At 49.1% G+C, this 6,146-nt stretch overlaps 1 protein-coding gene and 1 pseudogene across 3 annotated transcripts in view; one reads left to right on the top strand and one right to left on the bottom strand.

Annotated features, from left to right (window-relative positions):
* Dlgap2 (DLG associated protein 2) overlaps positions 1-6,146 on the bottom strand; it is a 724,183-nt gene that overhangs the window by 557,918 nt on the left and 160,119 nt on the right. The gene's annotated exons all lie outside the window — the stretch shown is intronic.
* On the top strand, positions 2,482-2,602 carry LOC115062638 (annotated as a pseudogene).

Genomic DNA, 6,146 nt, shown 5'->3' with positions numbered 1-6,146 from the left:
AGGAAGAGGAGGAGGAGGAGGAGGAAGAGGAGGAGGAGGAGGAGGAGAAATAGGAGGAAGAGGAAGGGGAGGAGGAGGAAGGGGAGGAGGGGGAGGAAGAGAAAATGATGAAATTGGGAGGAAGGCATGTTTGAGAGTCCAAAAGGAGTTACAGGGATAAAGAGGGTAAATATTATCAAGAAACGTTGTAAAGAAGCACAAAATTCTTAAAGAATAAAAACCATTTTTTTTAAAAGAGATAACTAGCAGAACCCCAGTAGGCATTCATCAGCTCATTGCTTTCTACTCTTGACTTCAAGTTTCTGCGGCCTCAGCTCCCTCACGGCGGGCTATAACCTGGAATCTTGAGTCACAAAAGCCCTTTGTCTCTCAAGTTACTTCTGTTGTAGTATTTTTTTTTATCACAGCAACAGGTAAAGAAAATAAGAGAGGAGATATCTCATCACGAAGTCTATGAAGGGCCAGGAGGACCCCAGAGAACTTGTGAAACCGTAAGAGAGAGACGCCCCGTCAGAGCTGGCTCACCAGAGGGGACAGTGCCAAAGGCGGCTGAGAAAGGACACTGTCAGAAGTGGTGAGTCCAAGATCAGCAGCAGCAATCTCTGGGGATCCCTAGTGATGTCAGGAGTCCCCACAACTCCAAAGTGTCCTCATAGCCTCTTCTTGCCTGTTCCAGTGAGGGGGAAGATAGGGAGCCCTTCCTCTCTGAGTGGTAATACCCATTCCTTCTTCTTATGCTCCCCTGTTAAGAAGAGAGGCCATGCCTTTATGTCCCACTCAGAAGGACCCTTCAGCCGCAGCCGTCAGAACCTCACCCAGGGATCCGCCTGGGTTGGGGAGGGTTAGAATCAGCCCTCCGCGGCTTGGAGACAGCGCCAGCCACCTGGTGTCATTGTCATCCTGCATGAACTTTCCCTGAGTGTTAGCTTGACGCCTGCAGGTAGACTCCAGAGCCTGAAGTCCTGTTCTTTAATACCTTCAGGTGCTTTCAACCACTCAATGATCACAGTTAGGAAACAAAAGGTTTGCTTCGGCAACAGGAACCTACACAGTTGAATAACACTGCCTTTCGCTGTTACTTTCCGTCACTGTGAGGTCTTTACAGTAGACTCCACTTCTGAAAGCAACGTGCTGACCTCCAAAAGGATGCTCCCATTGAGCTTCCTCTTCCTCAGCCTTGCCACCCTGCCCCCAGGGACTCCAACACCCACCTCTTCTTTAATCCCCTGGCTGTCTTCCTTCATGGTGTACAACCCCTTGGCACTGGGTTCTTTACTTGGTTTAAAGAGAACAGCTTTGTCTCAAGTAACCCTCACTCCCAGTTCCTAGCTCAGTCCTAGGGTTATTGCTGGGCCTCCAAGATCATTCAGCTTCCTTGCCATATATATGGAGGTCCTGGGGGTTGCTATGTAGCCCACAGCCAGCCTGGCTGAGGAGGGAGTATCTTCTTCTCCTCAGTGCTCATTCTGGTTACCAGCTTTGCCCCACATGCCAACAGCCATGGTCTCCCTGACAGGCTGAATCCAATGGCACATGGCCCAGCCAACTATCCTGCCTCCTCCTGCCCACCTGCTTGGCTCTGAGCCACAGCCAGATACCTACTGTGACGTCCCATTTGTCCACAGTAAGACCTCTCCCTGAGGAGAGGTTTCCTGGGCTGGGAGCCTCTTAGTCCCTGTGGGGAAGCAGGATTCAGTGGGAAGGGAAAAGCTGCAACCTTTCCCATGTCTTCCCAGGAAGGAGTGGGTACAGCCAGGCTAGCAGGCAGGTGGGACTGGCTAGCAGAGTCATCTCAGAGGGATATGAGGGAGTCTGGGAAACAGAGTGGTCCAGGCCCAAGAGGGAGGCTAGGGCGAGCACCATGGGACAAATCAACAGTGAACCCCAGTGTGCGTCCACAGGGGAGAGGTGAGTATCCTGGCTAGAGGAGGTGCCGAGAAATAATACTGTAGATGATCCCCGGATCACTGTGTACTAGAGGATGCAAACTGAGCCAGCCCCAGAGTCAGCAAGGCTGTGGACCTAAATACATCAGAAACTCAAGAGTAAAGCCATGCTAGAAGCTGTTCTTCACAGCCTAGCATCTCAAGATCCAGGCACTGGGGCTCAACCGCTGGGGAAAAAAATTCAAGTCTTTCTATGGGGCCCAGAGACTCCCTGCTGAGCTAGGACTGCACTGAGGCAGCAACGTGTCAGAGGCTAACCCCTGGCTCCCCCCAGGATGGGTAAACACATACACACACACACACACACACACACACACACCTTGGCCACTCCACTTTTCCCAAGAATTCTAATCTTACCTCCTGCTGGCCATCCTGGGCTCTCTCTCTACCATATCCAGAGGGCTGCCCAGATTCTCTCATCTCCACAATGCCATCTCTTCTAGCATCCCATATGTCAGCTTCTTACCTCAGCAATACACCTCAATCCCGATCGATCACTGCCCACTGACATGCGAATATTAAAAAGCCAAGCCATCCTGCCCCTAGAAGCACTGCAGCTATGACTGTTCTGTCATGTGTGTGGCAGAGAGGAGAGAGGCTATGTCTACGTTCAGTGTTCTGACCTGAATGTAGGGGTTGTAGGTGAGCCAGTCCCAAGGGCGTGAGAGAGCAGGCCCTTCCCCTTGTCTGCTAGACAGATGAGGGAGAAAAATCCTCCTCCCATCCCTCATCCCTTGTCATCTATGGCAGGCAGGAGAGCTGTCCCTGGGTGATAGGAGTGGGAGAACCAGCCATGTCCCTTACCTGCTGCAGCACTCGGAAGAGCAGGCCCTGCGCCTCACCTGAGCAGTACAGTAGAGCTAACCCTGGATGTTAGAGCTTCTGGTGAGCAGGCTCCAAGGGTGTGAGAGTGGGAGAGCCTGCAGGCCCAGATCCAGGGCTTTGAATTGGCCCACCCTAACATCTACCCCGTTGATGAACTGCTGGAGTGCATGAAGGGGCTGGTTCTACAGATCCAAAACTCCAGGGTCTCCAGGACACAGGGCCACAACAACAGGATATCCAAGAGGAGTCCTGTTGGAGAACTCGGATGCTAAGGTCACAGACTCTGATGTTAAGGTCGAAGTCAACCATGCCTGGACAGCTTTCTGAGCTCAGTGCGAAATGGAGGACTGAGTGCTTCCTTTCCACTGTCTGACCTTGTTTGAAGAGTGTCTCTGAGCACATCCCAACCTTATTTGGAGAATGACCTTGCACAGAGCTTCCTGCAAGTGCTGTATGACTCAGTACCTGAGTCTCAGTCTTTCCCCCTACCCATATGATAATTAGGTGCTGTGTTATGACCAATCAGCCCTTCCTGCCTGTATGATAATTAGGTGCTGTGTTATGACCAATCAGTCTTTTCCTTTACTCATATGATAATTAGGTGCTGTATTATGACCAACCATATGATAATTAGGTGCTATGTTATGACCAATCAGCCCTTCCTGCCTGTATGATAACTAGGCACTGTGTTCTAATCACCCTTTCCTTCAGGTAACCCTAATAACCTTCATATGCCTTACCCTTGGAGCAATACAATGAGCTGTCTCTCTGAAGCTGACTCCCGAAGTTCTCTCTTCTGAGTCCTGCTCGCAGTCTCTGTTCCCTTCATCACACGGGTGGATGGCCAACAGCCCATGAGGAAAAGGGAGACCCACAGAGCCCCAGTGAGATTCCACTAGCAATAGCCGAAGCCAGAGGCCTCACACAAGACCAAAGAGGCATGGCGATGAACATTTGTGAGCAAAGAAGTGTGAAGAGAAGAGAACACTTTGGGACACACTGTGACACACTATGGCTTCCACAAGACTTTTTTTTTTCCCTCTGTTGAGAGAACGGCTGTAAGGGTGGCAGGTGAACAAGGCAGGAACGGGAGACAAGTGGGATGAAGGTGCATGATGGAAAACTCACAAAGAACCAATACAAAGATTTATTTAAACATCAAAGCCATTTGCACTGCCATAAGCTGCCAGAGCCAGTGTGCCCCCCTCTCCATCATCATCGAAACGAAAACAGCTCTCTGATGTTGCCCAGGAGCCTAAATACACAGAACAGAAAGACATTCTTACAGTCTCCAAGATGATGTGGGTTCACTCGTGAACACCTTGGCAAGTAACCCCAAGGACTGCGCCTGGTCCTTGTTCATCCTAATGGTGCCCCTCCCTCTTTAACACTGAGTATAACCCCGACCCCACAAACCCATCCTCCACTCAGGGGCAGAGTTCTCCACAGCATCTCTGGGCAGCACCAGCAGTCACAGGCACTAGTACCAAGGTCTCACAATGAAACAGGATCCCAAGGACAAACTCACTGTCTTCCTATACTCACAGCCTGGCCCTAGACTCACAACCACGCCCAGGCTTAACTCTTCAGAGAAGCTGCCATCAGATGGCTCAGCACAGTAGAGCTAACATGGCCCAAGGGCAGCGCCTGATACATGACTGCAGCGACAGCTCTATCTTTTTGCTAATGACTATACTCTGATTGCCCAAAGATTTTAGTGACGTTTTCTTCTGCATGTCACATACACTGATTGTTCTCATCCCTGCTATATCCTTGTCATCTCCCATTGATCTCCTCCCCTCTATTCCCTTCTTTACTTCACCTTTTTTCTTTATGTGGAGGTTAAATATAGAAAATACATGGTACTTTCCTTTCTGAGTCTATTGCACTCAAGATGACAGTCCCTAGTCACATCCATTTTCCTGTAAATGACATGATTTAGTTCTTCTTTATGGCCAAGTAATGCTCTATTGTGCGTATATACCATGGATTTTTATTCATTCTTCCACTGACAGACATCTAGGCTGGATTCCATGACATGGCTATTGTGAATAGCAAAACAATAAACAACAGTGTGCAGGTGTCTCTGCTGAAACACTTCAATATACTTACGTGAATGGTGAATAGGACTCTGATAGCTCACAAAATCATAGCAAGGGCTGACAAATGGAATTTCATCAAATTAAAATCCTTCCTTATAACAAAAGAATCAACCGAACAAAGAGACAGCTCCGGAACAGGAAAAAATCGTTGCCAGCCATTCATCCAACAGAAGACTAATAGCTAGATATAAAAAGAACTAAGAACAATTTAATAACAAAAGAACAGGTAATCCAATTATTAAATGGGTAAACGAACTGAACACTTTTCAAAGTTAGAAGTACAGATGGCCAAGATATATATGAAAAAAAAAAAAAAACCTCAACATTTTCAGCTATCAGGAAAAGGAGATCCCATCTCAAGCAGTCAGAATGGCTATGATCAAGAAAATGAACAGCAAATGCTGGCAACCATGTGAGGAGAGAGGAACCTTGGCTTACTGGTGGGAGTGTAAGCTGTTGGATCCACAGTGGAAATTAGTTTGGAGGTTCCTCAAAAACCTAAAGCTAGCATTATTATATGACCCAGCTGTACCAACCCTGGGTGTATTCCTGGAGGAAACAAAGTCAAGAGGTCTTGCCTGAAGCCCTGCTTCCAACTGCATACTCTCGTCTGTTCACATGTCTGGGACACAAAATGCAAATGATGCTCTAACATGGCATTTACTGGCAGCTGCAGATCCCAGAGCAGCATCCCTGGTGCTGCCCATTCTGCCTGAGAACTCCCCCTCATAAGAAGATGTTTATGTGGAGGTCGGGAGTCTGATATGGCTATCTCCTAAGAGGCTCTGCCAGAGCCTGACAAATAAAGAGGTGGATGCTCGCAGCTAATCATGGACTGAGTGCAGGGACCCCCAATGGAAGAGTTGGAGAAGGGACTGAAGGAGCAGAGTGGGGTTGCAGCCCCATGGGAAGAACAACAAGGTCAATCAGCCAGATCCCGCACCTCCCCCCAGGAGCTCCCGGGGACTAGACCACCAACCAAAGAGTACATGGAGGGACCCATGGCTCCAGCCTCATATATGGCAGAGGATGGCCTTGTTGGAGGAGAGGTCCTTGGGCCTGAGGATGTTTGATGCCCCAGTATAGGGGAATGCCAGGGAAGGAAAGCAGGAGTTGGGGGCGGGTAGTTGGGGAGAGGAGCACCCTCATAGAAGAAGGGGGTGGGGATGGGATAGGGGGTTTCCGGAGGGGAGACCTGGAGAGAGGATAACATTTGAAATGTAAATAAAATATCCAATAAAGAGAAGGAGGAGGAGGAGGAGGAGGAGGAGGA

Source organism: Mus pahari, chromosome 19 (assembly GCF_900095145.1).
Source record: "Mus pahari chromosome 19, PAHARI_EIJ_v1.1, whole genome shotgun sequence".
NCBI classification, from domain to species: Eukaryota; Metazoa; Chordata; class Mammalia; order Rodentia; family Muridae; genus Mus; species Mus pahari.
Note: the sequence above shows the minus strand (reverse complement) of the source record. Positions and strands in the feature narration are given on the sequence as shown.